This window comes from Melospiza georgiana, chromosome 6 (genome assembly GCF_028018845.1).
Source record: "Melospiza georgiana isolate bMelGeo1 chromosome 6, bMelGeo1.pri, whole genome shotgun sequence".
NCBI classification, from domain to species: Eukaryota; Metazoa; Chordata; class Aves; order Passeriformes; family Passerellidae; genus Melospiza; species Melospiza georgiana.
Window position 1 is genome coordinate 45,046,670 of NC_080435.1, and position 14,697 is coordinate 45,061,366.

Here is a 14,697-nt window from a genome sequence, read left to right on the forward strand (position 1 = left end):
GTGCTGCTATGTAAATGGGGTTAGTAAGATTTTTTTAAAAAAACAACATTCTTCTTTCTCTTTTATATGTTTTCCCCAAAACTTTTAATAAGGAAATGATCTGGAAAAAAAATTGTGACTACCTTTTTAACCTAAATAATCAATGGAGATCCTAAAGTCCCACAGACCTCCAGAAGTATTTGGAAAGTCTGTTTTCTTTCTGACAAACATATTTAGATAAGAGATCAGTGGAGCAAGTACTCTTAGCAGATTTTTCCAAAAGGCTGAGACAAGCATGGTTGTTTTTTTGACTATGATGACATAGAGAACATGAACAACTTATAAACTTCAAAAATGTAATTAGATCTATAGCTACTTCATTTCTCTTTTGGCTATGAAAACATCAAGACTTTATATGCCTCTTATTAAGAGAACACTGTCTTGAGGGAGATGCTGTAACAGTTTAAAATGAATCCATATTGCATCCTTTGGTTTAGGTGGTGAGTATTTTTAATTCTCATGTGATTTTAAAATTGCGCCCAATTTAAAAATTCTCCTTCAATTTTTATATTGCATTCTATTGTTATATGTAAAATACTGGATTTCATTGATTTTCAATCTTTAGTCACTTTTTTATCTTTTCAAGACATGATCAAATGATCTGCGCTTTCTTGATGTTTCTTGCAAGCCTTTGGATCCCTCTTTGAGCAGAAAGCCAGGTATTTGGCAATTAGAAATGTTTGTGAGTTCACTTCCAAAGGCTGAGGAAACCTGCTTAAAGTGAGTAGTGGTGTGATAAACACTTTTCTTAAAAAGGGAAAATACGCAATATAAAGTAGAAGAACAATATACTGTGGGAGGAGTGAATCAGATGCATGAGGAGTCTAAATAGTTCTAGCAATCTGCTCAGTATTAGAAAAGGTTTATTTGACCTTAAAAGGGATAAATAGAAAACCAAAGACAGATTTTATATTCTGTGAATGGTGACCTGAACATCAAATGGTGACCTGAACATCAAATTTGGTATCAGAGAAAAATATAGGCTAATCTAAACTAGTATAGCAATCCTAGTATAACTATGAACACAGAAGGAAGAAAGAGAAATCAAACTGGAATATCGTTACATGTAAGTTCTCTTTAATCTAGACACATGACAATACATTAAAGATAAGATTTAACACAGAGGAAGAAGTGGCTCAAAGCACCATATTGGGTGGAGAAGCTACTTGTGTTACTGCCTCTTATCAGTTAGCAGAAGAACATATCCCAACACTTGTTCAACCTACAGAAGATGTCGTTGACCCACAGAATCTTTGTGGTTTTTTTTTTTTTTAGGCTTAAATATTTCTTTCTAAGTGTTCTGAGTTTCATCCTGAGTATCTTCTTTATACCTTGGAAAAAGAACGACCTTAAGGAACTTCCTAACCAGTGGAAATTTCACTATAGATTCTGGACTTAAACTTTACACTCTAAAAGATGCAGCATTAACATGGTTAAAATCTTCAGAAAATCTAGTACCCAATTTTTGTCCCATCTCCTACAAATGGCTTTGAATTTGTGGCACATATGGTGAATTTTTACTTTTTCCAACTTATACTTAACTGACTTATATTACTGATAAACAAAAACAAAAAGGATTTTTGCCTTTAGGTGATGTGTTTTTTTCCTGATGGAAGCTGACAATGAACTAAATAGCTATGTTTGGTATTCTACATTAGTAGAATTGTGACTGGTCACTCCACAGAAAAATGTCAGTGTTTTAAAAGCAACAAATGGCTATTTTACTTCTCTTAACCTCAGAAAAATTAGTGAAACCTGGTTGACAAGAGCTGAGAAAGAACTTAGGAGAAAATATTAACATACTGAGAATACTTAAGAATTGTATTAATCTCTTGATAAAAGAATCTAAAAGACCTGTCTTGACTCCAGAATTTCTGATGGACTCTTACCAACATTTTTGCCAAAGAAAAGTGCTGATCCTAATAGAGAAGATATGGTTAGAATTAAATAATCTTCTTTGGGAAATAAGCCATCTATTTTTCGGTTCAGGATGTACCCTGTAATGGACTTCCATAATGGAATATGCTAGGCTGTATCGGTGTCTTCAGAGAATCAGAAAAATAATTTTATTCTTTGTTTCCTTAAGTATCTTACCTGTTCTTAGGAGGATAATGGCAATCAGGATTTCTGAGACTTTCAGCCTGATTCTACTACAGCATCTTCAGTTTTATTTAGATAGAAAAATAGTTGGCAAAAAATGAGAATGCAAAGCACTAATGCTTTTTTTTCCTACCCTTGGATTTCATTCAATCAATTTATTTTCATCAAGCAAGGACCAGGTGTTGAGCCCCATTTTATTAGCCCTTCCATGAAAATGCAGGGAGTTTCTGACCCTGCTGTATATTATTGGAAAGCTGAGTAATTACATGTTATATAATTATATGTCTAGTTCTTTGGAAATGGACCCAGGCAACAGCTTTCAGCCAGGAAAAAAGGAAACAAAAAAAAAAAAAAAAAAAAAAAAAAAAACCAGAAAAAAAACACCAGAAAAAAACCCCCAAAACCTACAAAAAATTCTAAAAAAACCCCAAAACAAAACACACACACACACACAAGCCCAATAATGTTCTGTTTCTTTGCTCACATTTTATTCATATTTATTTTTAATACGTGAACCTAACATACATTAAGCCTTTATCTACTATTTTTCTGCTTTCTCTGTTCACAAATATTTTAGAGTAAGGTTTTCAAAGAAAAACCATAAGAAACAGAATTATTTTCTGCTGACTAGGAAACATATTTTTTTCCAATCTCTTCTCCCCCTCAAGCCTTTCACTGATTATTGTATTGCTAACCTATTCCACCTTTTTGTGTGCTTTAGAGCAATCTGTCAAAATATAAAAAAACAATTTCAAATTAAGGTCTTGAAAAGATATGAAATTAAGTTTTTAGGGAATACAGTATTGTCTAAAGAAAAAGAGAAAACATGAAGACAAAAGATGTGGGCAAATTGAACAATGTTGTGGTATGGCTATGCAAAAATAAGTCAAGTTTTTAATTAAATGTATGGGAAGATTTGGTTTGGGTTTTGTTTATTTTCTGATTTTTGTTTATTTGTTTGGTTTATTTATTTGTGGGGTTTTTTTGCTTGTTTGTTTGGGCTTTTTGGTTTTTTAGTCAGAAATGGAGTTTATTGCAGCAATGGAACTACTAGATTTAGTCCAGGGTTTTCAAGAAGTTTAGGAAATTTAGAAATTTTCATTTACGTTCAATAGTTCTTCCTTCTGTTTCAACATCTCCAGGCATTATATGCATAGAAGAAGAAATTAGTAATGTGGATTTGCTTGTACCTTGAAATCTTAGGCTCACCTTCAAGGAAGAAGCAGAATTGTTTTGTGCCACAATACCAGCTAATAGTGAGAACTCAAGAAGTGAGAAGACTGAGATAATCAAATCAGTTCTGAGAATAATAGGATGCAAAGAGAATTCAAAGAAATTTTTATATCAAGTACATAGAACAACTCTCTTTTCCACACATAAGTGGGTATTGCTTGAATATGTGTGACCAATAGCATTGCATGACCACTCCATGGACATTCTCCTTCACATGTATTGGGTGCCAGAACTGATGTTTTGAAATCTCACTGTATTGTTTTACATGAAATGCTGAGCAGAGCATGTCAAGTACTAGGTGACTATGTGGGGACCATATTTCTTTCGTAGTTACTGTGGAAATTTTAGAAGCTATCATAAAAAGAATTCCAACAATTTACAAGCTGATCTTATTATTCATTTCTTCCTTTACTGTTACTTCACTGACCTGAGGCAAGTTTTCAGAATTACCATGCTGGGAAAAGTTTAATTGTCTGTTTGGATACTGAATGGAAAGAGAATGTTTAATTCTACAGCTGCATCATTCATTATAAATATTCTAAATCAGGGAGTTAAGGGATTTCATTTGTCCAGGGCCTAGCACAATAGTTCCCCTGATTGTGCTCTTGAAGCATTATGAATTGATGAATAAATGAATAAATATCGTCTCAATGTTTCAGGCAGAGGCATGGAATCCTTTATACACACCTAAATGTGCTATATAGTATTTTCTAGAGAGAATTTCTTTCCTAATGGCAGGTAACAATAGCTTTAAAATAGGAAGATTCATAATCCTTATGGGCTTTATCCTATTGTGCAATTGAAAATGCCATCAATATATAACATCATTAAATAACTGTTGTAATAAAATAAGTGTAATAAGTTATTTTTAATTGTGTCTCATAAACAATTGTTTCATTCATTGATAGAGCAGAGAAAAGGGAACAATTAGGCAAAAAAAGCCCAAACAAATTGGAATAAGTGAGAGAAATAATGATTAGTGTATATAATGAGTCTATGAGTGTATATATAATATGTTTAAACTGTTTCCTATTCCTGTGGGGTATTTACTAAATTAGACCTTGTCAGGGTCCGTCCTAGTGGACAGATGACCTGATGGTTCGTAGGAATGATCTCAGAGTGCAAAAAACCAACGTGGTACAAGGGGGTTTGCAGTGATAATCAAATCAAATGTGGTTTTATTGAAATAACTACAGCAAAAATGCGATAGAGGGATTAAGGGAGAGGAAAAGATAGAGAAAGAGAGAGAGAGAGAGAGAGGGAGAGAAAGGGGATATAGCTACCAACGCAGAGACGAAGTCCTTTGGTGCAGTCCAGCCGAGAGTCCGCCTGCTACGCTGGGGAGATCTCAAAGGCTCTAGCTAACTCAGAGGTTTTTATTACAATAGGGAACAGATGTAACAGGTAGTCCATTTTCTCAGCAGTAAATGAGCTTGATAGATGTAACAGGTAGTCTATGTTCTCAGCAGTAAATGAGAGCCATTGTTTTCTTGGTTCAGTGGTCACAACCTGCAGGCAAACATCTGGCTTTGGTCAGCTTGCCTCCCCACACACCTCCCCTGGGCTGGAGGGTTTCAGTCCCAGTCCTTGGAAGGAGCAGAGAGGCCTGTTAGGAGTTTCATGTCTCAGTCCTTGATGGAGAATCTTCTTACATCTCAGTCTGTCTGTCACAGTGGTTGTAAAACAGGCGAGGGTCTTCTGTGGGAGACCACCTGAGACTCAGGAGAAGTCCAGCCAGGCCGAGAGGTGGGACAGCTTCCAGAGCTGCTATTGTTGCAAACGGGGCATGGTGCCCTCTTCTTAGCATACAGCAAACACTCCTGTGAAAACAATAGCTCAACACTGAGCTTTCAGGTCTCAGGGCCCGCGGCGTGTGACTTTTCTCCTTCAGAGCCAGATATAGACAGGGGGGTCTTCTCTTCAGTGGTCTCCCAAGGACGATCGTGAGGCAGATGAAGGAAAATTAGGACAGACTCTCACAGACCTACTTAAGAATCCAGAACCACATACAAATGAAGCCTGCTGACACTGCATTTTTCAAATGTACTTTTGAATAATCACACAGCTACACTGCACATAACCGAAGCAGAGGAAGTTATTCCTTTGGCAATATGAGCTGGTAAAGCATAGGAAATTTGGGATGATTTTCTGTAGCTGTTCCAAACTTCCTGGTCCACATTCTTAACCTTCCTACAACTGCTTAGGAGCATTCCGGAAGTTCAAAGCTGTTGTAAAATCCACGCTTCCATCCTCTTTGTCAGAGACTGAATATCATAATTTATTGCTTAAATATCTTCACGAAAGACTTTTGCCTATTTAAGCAAAGCTGTATTACAAAAAAGCTTCAGAGAAGAGCACTGCACCCTGAATAGGCCTTCTGACTGAGGCCCTGGACTGGTCCGTGATGGAGATAAGATTGTGACTCAGGTCTGGGCTGGGGGGACAAGAATGTATTCACAGAGGGATCAGGCTTAGCACCTTCGAGGTGCAGACCACAGCCCCTCAGACCACCGGGCTATCAGCTGCCAGGCTGGCACAGACCCTCACACCGAAGGCTGGGGAGGATGGAAGGTTTTGGGTGTGCAGAGAAGAAGCCTCTGGTTTGAAACTGTGAATGCCCAACCTCTGCTGTGCAGAGGAGCCCAGCTGTGGGGCCCCTTCACCCCAGGAACAGCTGAATGCTTGTGAAGGACAGCAGAGCCGTAGCCCATCAGAGGCCTCCCACAAGGGGGTCCCCAGGCCCTGCCCCAGAGCGCTGCAAATGGTGCAACAGAGCCACAGTGTTGCAAGGGACAGTGTTAAACTGGACCCCTGCAAGGGAGGCACCTGGGTGTTCCCACCTGGCACAAATGTATACTAATCCATGGGATTCTACACCTTTTGGCACAGCTGAGGCAGCAGACCTCACCATCCAGAAGACCAGAGAGAGGGGAAAAACCAGCTGTCTTTGGGACCCCAGAAGGGCGACATGTTTATACATAACTCCTGTCACTCTCCCTCCGTGCCCCCATCTCCACTATGAAAAACCTTTTCTATTTTTTCTCTCTTTCTTCTTTTCCATTTATTTATCTTTGCTTATTTTAGTATTAAATAGAATATAGCAGTATATTGGCACCAACATCTAACGTCATTTAGTTTTAATCATGTTTTTTGGGTAGATTTTGAGCATTTCTGGGTCTGATCCATTTTATTCACAAAGGCTTGGTCTCCTTTGGTCACCACTGTTAAACCAATAATTAACAAGTTAAGAAAAGCACAAAGCTGTCATATCCGGGGAGCTCTTGCTACAAAAGGCCTGCCAGGGAGAACATGGAACTGCCCCAGTCTTGCTCCTTCCACACCTTTCTGCTCACCATCCATGTTCTTGGCACCTCAGCAGAAGGCTGCTTTTACTGCTCTGCTTAGGTTAGGCTCATGCTCAAGGCTCCCTCAGCAGCTTGGCTCAACTTGAACTGTATGCTTTGCTAAAGTAGGCAGAAACCTCTCATAAATTACTTTTAGGGATTCCCTGCTGTGTGGTAGCCCTGTCTCTTTTTTCCTTGAGTACAAGAGATTAAAGGGCTGTGGGGAGTGAAAAAATGGCCCACTTTCTTCACTTATTTCCAGATACTGCTTGCCAGTCACTATTAGAGAACAAAATTATTCCCAATTTGCTTGGACCTAGGTAGAGAAAAACATATACTTGAGTCACCATTTCTAATTTTCTTATCTTGATTTCTAGTGTGCCCTGAGTGACCAGTGAAGAAAACATTCTTTTACAGCTTTTCTTGTTCCTTAGCTATTTGTCATGCCAGACTGGGGTTTCTAAACCTTTGAAGGAAGAAAGGAATTAATCCTCTCTCTCTCACAGTCTTAATTCATAGGCTGCAAGCTGAGTACCTCTAGTTCAGAACATTAATAGAATAATGAATTCTTATTATCTTATTCATTTAATCCTATAAGAAGTATGTTCTGCTAAAAAGAAAGTCAGGAGGTGGCTGGGTAGAAATTCTAAGTGTGCAGTGTAACAGCCTGCCTTCAGCTAGAGGTGTAGAAAACAGAAAAAGAATCATAGTCCTTGGACATGACCCTGAATGGACCTTTTTATGAACCTTATATGTCCCTGTCTTATGTATTTATTGTTTTTTAACTTTCTCTTGAGACTTAAATTTAAGTTAGTTGTTTTTTACCATATTGCCGTTTAATCCTATGAGGGATGGAAAGGAAAACAGCTTGTAAGGTTTGTAATGACCTTGAAAACAGAAACAGCTGCCAAGGTCACATTTAACCTGTTGACTGAGTTCAGCAGGGATCTTTTGGGTTGACCAGTTTTTTCCCTGCTAAAGGTATCAGTCATTGGAAATCCCAGAAAGAAAATGGATTGGACATTTCTCCCTTCCAATATGAAGAAATGTTTATGCATGCATGTATTTAAATCTGAATGTGATGTGCATCACGAGGAATATCTGATAAGAAGTCATGCTTACTAAGACTGTACAGCTTGCACTTACATTCTGTGAAGTTCCATGAAAAGTTAACTTTTAATTCAGCTTTGATCTGAGAAGTTTTGTGGTAGAGAGCAGTAAGGTTATTTCTCTAATCCAGAGACTGACAGCACAAAAGAATCTGGAAAAATGCTTTATAAAATGGTCCTGTGGGGATTCTTTCTGTCTGCGCAATCAAATTTGCTCATGGTTTTTAGAGACAAATCATGACTGTTCCACACTCCCACACCCACCCCTTTCACACTGTGAGCCTTGAATTTAATTGAGGTTTTTAAAATACTCAGTGTTCTTTCTGATTGGTCATGAATAATAAAACAGTTGCAATTAGAATGCAAATTATTATTCTGTTGATGATGAAAGAACCACGGTAGAATCCATTTTACCCTTGTATTATTTGGACTGCAGTAAAAAAAAATATATATGAGAGAAAAAAGAAGATGAGGTATCTATAGGAAAAATTTAAAAAAATAAAAGAAGTCAAGGAATTTTGTTTTCAAGATATATTTTGTATTCATGAATAATTCCAAGCTATATTTTTCTTCTCTACATAATTCAACTGTGGACTGTAAAGGAATCAAAACTGAAATATGTAGGCTTCTGGAAATGGTTTACAAATTTGTCATTTAGTGAAGGAAACCAGTCCAGGTAACACTCTTTATTTAGTACTGCACAATGATTGTGGACAAAAGGACAAGTGTAGGCAGTGGAAAGTGTAGCAGAAAAAAAAAAGTGGAAAGTGGAAAGGGTAGCAGAAAAAGTCTATTTTCAACCTATTCACTTTTGTGGCTCTTGGATCTTTTGCATCTTGGGGATCTCTGTGATGTTCTTGTCATTTCTCCACCCCAGTGGCTAGGTCATGATCTAACTCCAGGTATAGAACTGTGATTTAATCGTGCTCAGATCCAGATGAGATTTTTTTCTCCAAAATGAAAATGGTATCTACAATTTCAAAAAAGTAATGGAAATAACAACTACCTGGTACCCTGATTAGCTGTGTGGTCCTCGGCTAGAGCATAATAAGCATATTAAAGGAAGAAGTGCTTTGAAGTTTTAAAACTGCTATTTTAGCCTTGTCAAAGCTCTGGCAGGTGAACTGTACAAAAGTAGTGGCTATTTGCTGTGGCTATGTTTTCTTTAACTATTTTTCTCCCATGATTGTGGGGTTTGCATCTTCATGTCTAAACCAACTTTTTCTTTCTTCACAGAAGAAAAATACTTATTTTTTTATAAAATGGAACTCTAAATGTATCATATTAAATGAAATTTCCAAATTTATTTAATAAAATATATGTTTTAAAAATTCAACCATTTTAATAGCATTCTGATCAATACGTTCCCACCCTTTATCTTTGTTATCTGTTCCTCTGTACTTTCAAGTTTGGATTACTGCAGGCCTACAAATTATTCCACACATCCTAGGTCTTTACAGATTTTAGCAGCTAAAATTCCATGAGATATATAAATTTAGTTTGGTCCAATGGGAACCACAACATACATTCTTCATTGTATTGATTTCAAATCCATGTTGGAGTTGAAGGCTAATGCAAGAATATTGACTTAAATATTTCAGATTTTGCTAATACATCAAGAAGTTATCAGCTTCACACTTTCCAGTCTGGACATATGTTTTTTTTCCTTTCACCTACTATATAGCTCATAGTAGGACAGCTTTTCTCTGTTAAATGCTTTGACAAAGCTCAGAACACCTTTGGGGGATACATCATTAGTCTTGGACTTGAGCAATTCTGTCCAACGTCCATGTGAACTTGAGAAGCCAATTAGTTTCTCAACTTTGGTTTTACATCTCTAACATATTTATGTCAATTTTAATTCCATAGTTTGTAAATGTAGACAACTAGCTTCAAGACTAATGCTTCTGCATAAAAGAATAAGGAAAAATAACAATTTAAATAATGGAGACAGACTCTATGAATTAATGACTTCTCATGAAGAAAGTTAAATAAACCACACAAAATTGACGCTTTCTACCTGAAAGCAGTTTAGATACTCAACAAAAATTTAGCCTTCCATTAAGCACTCTATTTAAAATTATTTATAGTTTAAAAGGTGTTGAAAATTAATGAGGACTAAGCAGCAACATAAGTAAGTATTCTTTATTATTTTCATGCTTGACCTTGAGATTTTCTTCTTTGAGAAATTAAAAAATTTAAAATTTCTCAAAAAACCTGCATTGCTTTTCACAAAAATATTGTGGCTTGTATTTTGTTTAAAATTTAGAAAAATAATTTAAGAATTGAAAGAACAAAATTGAAATTTAAAGAAGATTACAACTGTAGCCATTTTAACTATGCCTAAAAGCTAAAATGAGATGAGGGGAGACATTTATATTCACTGCTGAGTTGTGAACAATTTTGTGGTTTTTTAATGCAAGATAAAAATATATTAATAACATACAACCTGTTAATTCAAGAGTAAATTTAATTTTTTTTTTTTAATTTTTTTGGAGCAGGAACCTTTGGAAACTCGCTGTTATGTTCTTTAGCACTACATGTGTGTTCTGCTCAGAAAGCCAGGTACTTAAAGCAGTAAATAATTCTTTTGATAGTAAAACAGTCAGGTCCTGCCATTGTTCACCCAAAATATCTGCTGCCTACAACTGTCCTATGTACTAGCCCAAAGAAGCACAGAGTTTGCAAACTACTGGAAAACGTGCATTTTAATTAATTTCTGTCTATGCCTGCACGGCAAGCAGTGTTTCCCAGCTTTTGAGAGCAGAACAAATCCTGCCACCTCTAACAAAACCATATCGGTTCCTCTCTATTACACTCCTGAAACATTTGGATATGTGAATATTTGATTTAGCAAGCATACATCTTCTATTAAATTACTAGAATGAACTCCTCCTTATGTTCGAGTGGCTATGTGTATTTTGTCCATGTAATAACATTTGTAGGGTGGGAGAGAATTCAGGTTTGAAGAAAAATGCAAATTGGGTGAAAAGAGTGCCAAAACTAAAGGCCAGAAAATAATATTTCTCCCCTGTGATTTGCCCCAGGCTTACTATGTCACTTGGAGCTGGCAATGGTTGAAAGTATTATACTGTTGGACAAGATCTGACTTGCATGTCCAAGGATGATGAAAAAATGATTCTGTTACAGCCTTATCTCCACCTGGGCACTCAAGTCAAGTCACATCTGTTCTGATGGTGCCTTGTGCTTTGGCCAAGACAGAAACCACAATCCTAAAGCAATCCTCAGTAAAATCAATCATTTATGAAACCTAGTGAGTGAATTATACCTAGTGAGTTATTCCAAACCATTGTGTGTCGTGAACAGAATTTTATCAAAAAGACTAGGAAAAGAAACACATATACTGAACAGCTTTGAAAAATGTAATACAAAAAACAGGTGAGTCGTGCTCATCTCAATTAAATTCATAAAAATCCAGTGCTTTCCTGACATGTATCCCAGTAAAACCAAATACCATATACTATTGCCATGTGCTTATTCATACAAAATTTCTGTCATTAGCATAAATCTTTGGGGTGTTTTTTATTGTCTAGGCAAAATGATAATATTACTATTGAAATCCTGCAGTAACATGGGAGGTATTTGTAATTTGTATTTTAATGAGAGGGAAAAATTAAAATTATTGCATCCACATAGACTTGTTTTATTTTAGAATCGTTCATGTACTCTTATGTTCATTTTCCAAAAGTACTTTACAAAGTAAGGTTTTCTGAGTTGTTAGCAATGCAAAGTGATTAAGCTGATAATAATATTATGAAAGATTTAATGAGTAGTCCATTGTGATATAGAATAAATAATACTGCATCCATTGCAAATGTTTTTATAGATAATTTCAATAAATAAATATTTACAGTATGTGAGAATTTCTTTTTTTCGTTATTTTTATGGATGCAAGCTGGCTTACAGCTGAATTGCCTGCCTCAACAGGAGTGTTTTTCAGTATTTAAAAGCAAACTACAGAATAGCTTGTCACAAATGTACTAGATATATACATCTTTGAGTAATTGAATACCCTCATGTTCAAAGCATTAACAGAAGCAGTGCCCTTCCTGAATCAAAATGAGACTAGAATAAAAGGATATTTCACAGCTGTAGGAAAAAGTTCAGAAATTTTAAGACACCCTAAATGTACTTTATGAAGGTTTCAGCAATATTTTGAAGTGGATTTGCTAAAAAATGTTAGAATGAGTTATTTTCTATGTGGTCAGGAGATTGCATTGGCAAAACAAAAGTTAGAAATAACATAGTTATACTTCCCCACTTAGAACACCACAGCAGTCAGTGCAGAGGGGTGGCAAAAAGCATTAATTACAGTTAGTGGTTTCTCAGCTCTGGAGTCATCAGAGGTCAAATTCTGTAAATTAGAATATCTTAGGTGTCACAGCCATAGTAGCCTAATTTTTTTTTTTTTTTCACAAAATCTTGTGCCCATTACAAATTAAGGAATGGCATATTTCCCCTTTTTTACATCTCTTGTATAGAAAAGGATTATGGAAGAAAATTAGATTTACCTATCAAAATTTTGTTTCTTCCTTTCCCCATGTATGTTGGGAGAACCAGCTACATATTGACTACAACTGTTACTTACTTCTAGTGGGATAAGAGAACATTAGCTCCTGCCAAGACACAGATTTGCAAATAACCAGATTTGCTAGTATTCAGTGCTCATCAGGATCATCTCTCAGAGGAGAAGTTGTTCTTATTGCTCTCATCCAGTCTCTTCATCTGTGCTACCAATGGAAGAGAGCTCTTAGCCTACGTTTCTTCTTCCTCTCCCCTTTTCTCCACTTTCAGTCTTCACATTTTCAAATTACATTGTAGTTACATGTGATATAGTTACTTAAAATATAAATTTGGTAGAAGCTCATGCAGTTTCCCAGTGTAAGTACAATTAATAACAAATTATAATTATTTTTCCTTATAAGATACTGCTAAAGTCTGTAGAGTCCTTGTTTAATGGAGTTTCATGAATCAATTTTTAACAAGGGTGAGATAAGGCAAAATACACTTTTAGGAAAAAAAAGGTTTCCCTTCTTCTTTGGAATCTCCTCTAGCAATGAACCTTTTGCTGTGCTATGATCTCTGTTGTTATTGGAAGTATCTTCTGGAAACATGATGGGCAGACTACCCTTCACATTTTCAATGCGGCCTATTAGACTAATTTTTGAAATTAAAATTTTCCAGTAACCCAGATGGATAGGACAGCCTTGATCTACAACAATCTCTCAAACAAAGTAGATACTCAGGTCTATTCTTTGCCAGTAAGTCACAAATAAAGGCTTTGGAAATGAGGTTTTCAGAAATTCAAGGGACTGTTTATTCACCATTTACTGTCACATGACAAAGTCAAAGAGAGCATTAAAACTTGTTAATCTTCTGGAAATCATCTGGTCAAGTGCCTTATTTTGCTAAGACAACATTTAAATGCAGTTTCCTAATTAATTTTAAAAAAAGTGAAAAAGACACTCAAAAAAAGTGACAGAGAAACCAGTCAGGCCCAATTACAATTGAATCTTATACCTGTCTAGAGATAACTCTTCGTATCCGTGTGTATGTGTGCGTGATATGGAAACAGTGTCTAGTCTGGCAAGATAATGTTCAGAAATTATGCAGTCACTGATGGAAAGGTTGTTTATGTTTTCATACTCTTAAAAATATCCTGTGTGTTTGTCTAGTTGATCAATGCTCTTCTTTCTATATTTGCCTTCACCTCTCCCTCCCTTACTTAGACGCTGGTCAAATGTCACCTCAGCTTCATTTGTTCAGATGTAAAATCAATTTTTTTTAAGAGAATTAGTCAAAAAGTCGAGCCAGGTCCTCAAAGAAACTTCCAGTTTTCTTGATTTCAAACTAATCTACAACTCTTTCTGCCTTTTTACTATAGGAAAGAACTATTCTGAGACCTAAGAGATCATCGTTTGTTACTTAGAAAACTTCAGTTAGGGAATTTCAGTATAATAGACACAAACCATGCAAGAAATTGTACTTAAGACCAACACAACAACCGAATATATTACTGTTAAGTGCTCAACAGCTGAACTAAGTCTCCTGGAATCCAATTCTTCCTTAATCACTATGGAGAAAAAATTTCAGAGATAATTAATTAATTAATTAATTAATTAGATTTTAACAAGCCACAATCAGCAACCCAGGAAACTAAAGCCACTTGCATCAACTAGGGGTGTTTATTGAATTTTAGGAAAAAGATTAGCCAAGACTGACCATTGCTTGTCATACACCTCCCTAAAAACACCTTTTTGCTTTATGTTCCCCCTCCTCCCTAAAGTTCAGGGATTTTTTGTCTGCTTGAAAAGCATATTATATATCATTATAATATTGAAATGCTGAAAATCTTAATTAAAATTACTTCCTATTGTCTCATTCCACTGCATAAATATCCAAGTTACCATTTCTTGTGTTTGCTTGTTTCAAATATGAATGTTGATACCTGTGACATCACTTTGTTCTTACCTTCTCACTTTGTCAAAAGTAAATGAAAGTTCTGCATGACTAAATATGAAGAGAGAAGTGCTATGTTGAGGTTTACTCACACAAGTTCCTTCCCTAGAGTTTCTGTTTTCACTTTTAAAACCTTCATCCTTCAATACTTTAGGCTTTCTTCCTTTAATGCATTTCATTCTCCTGCAGTGTCACTCACAACTCTTGATATTTTAACAGTCTATATACTTTATTGGCAAATAAATTCACATCTTGATTACTAAATAAATCTGGATCTAGCTATATCCAATTAAAAGAATCATTACTCAACAATTAAAACCTTTCCCCTACAAACACTGGCTGCTTCTGAACCACCTTGTCAGTTAAAACATCATCATTCCTTCCTTATCCCC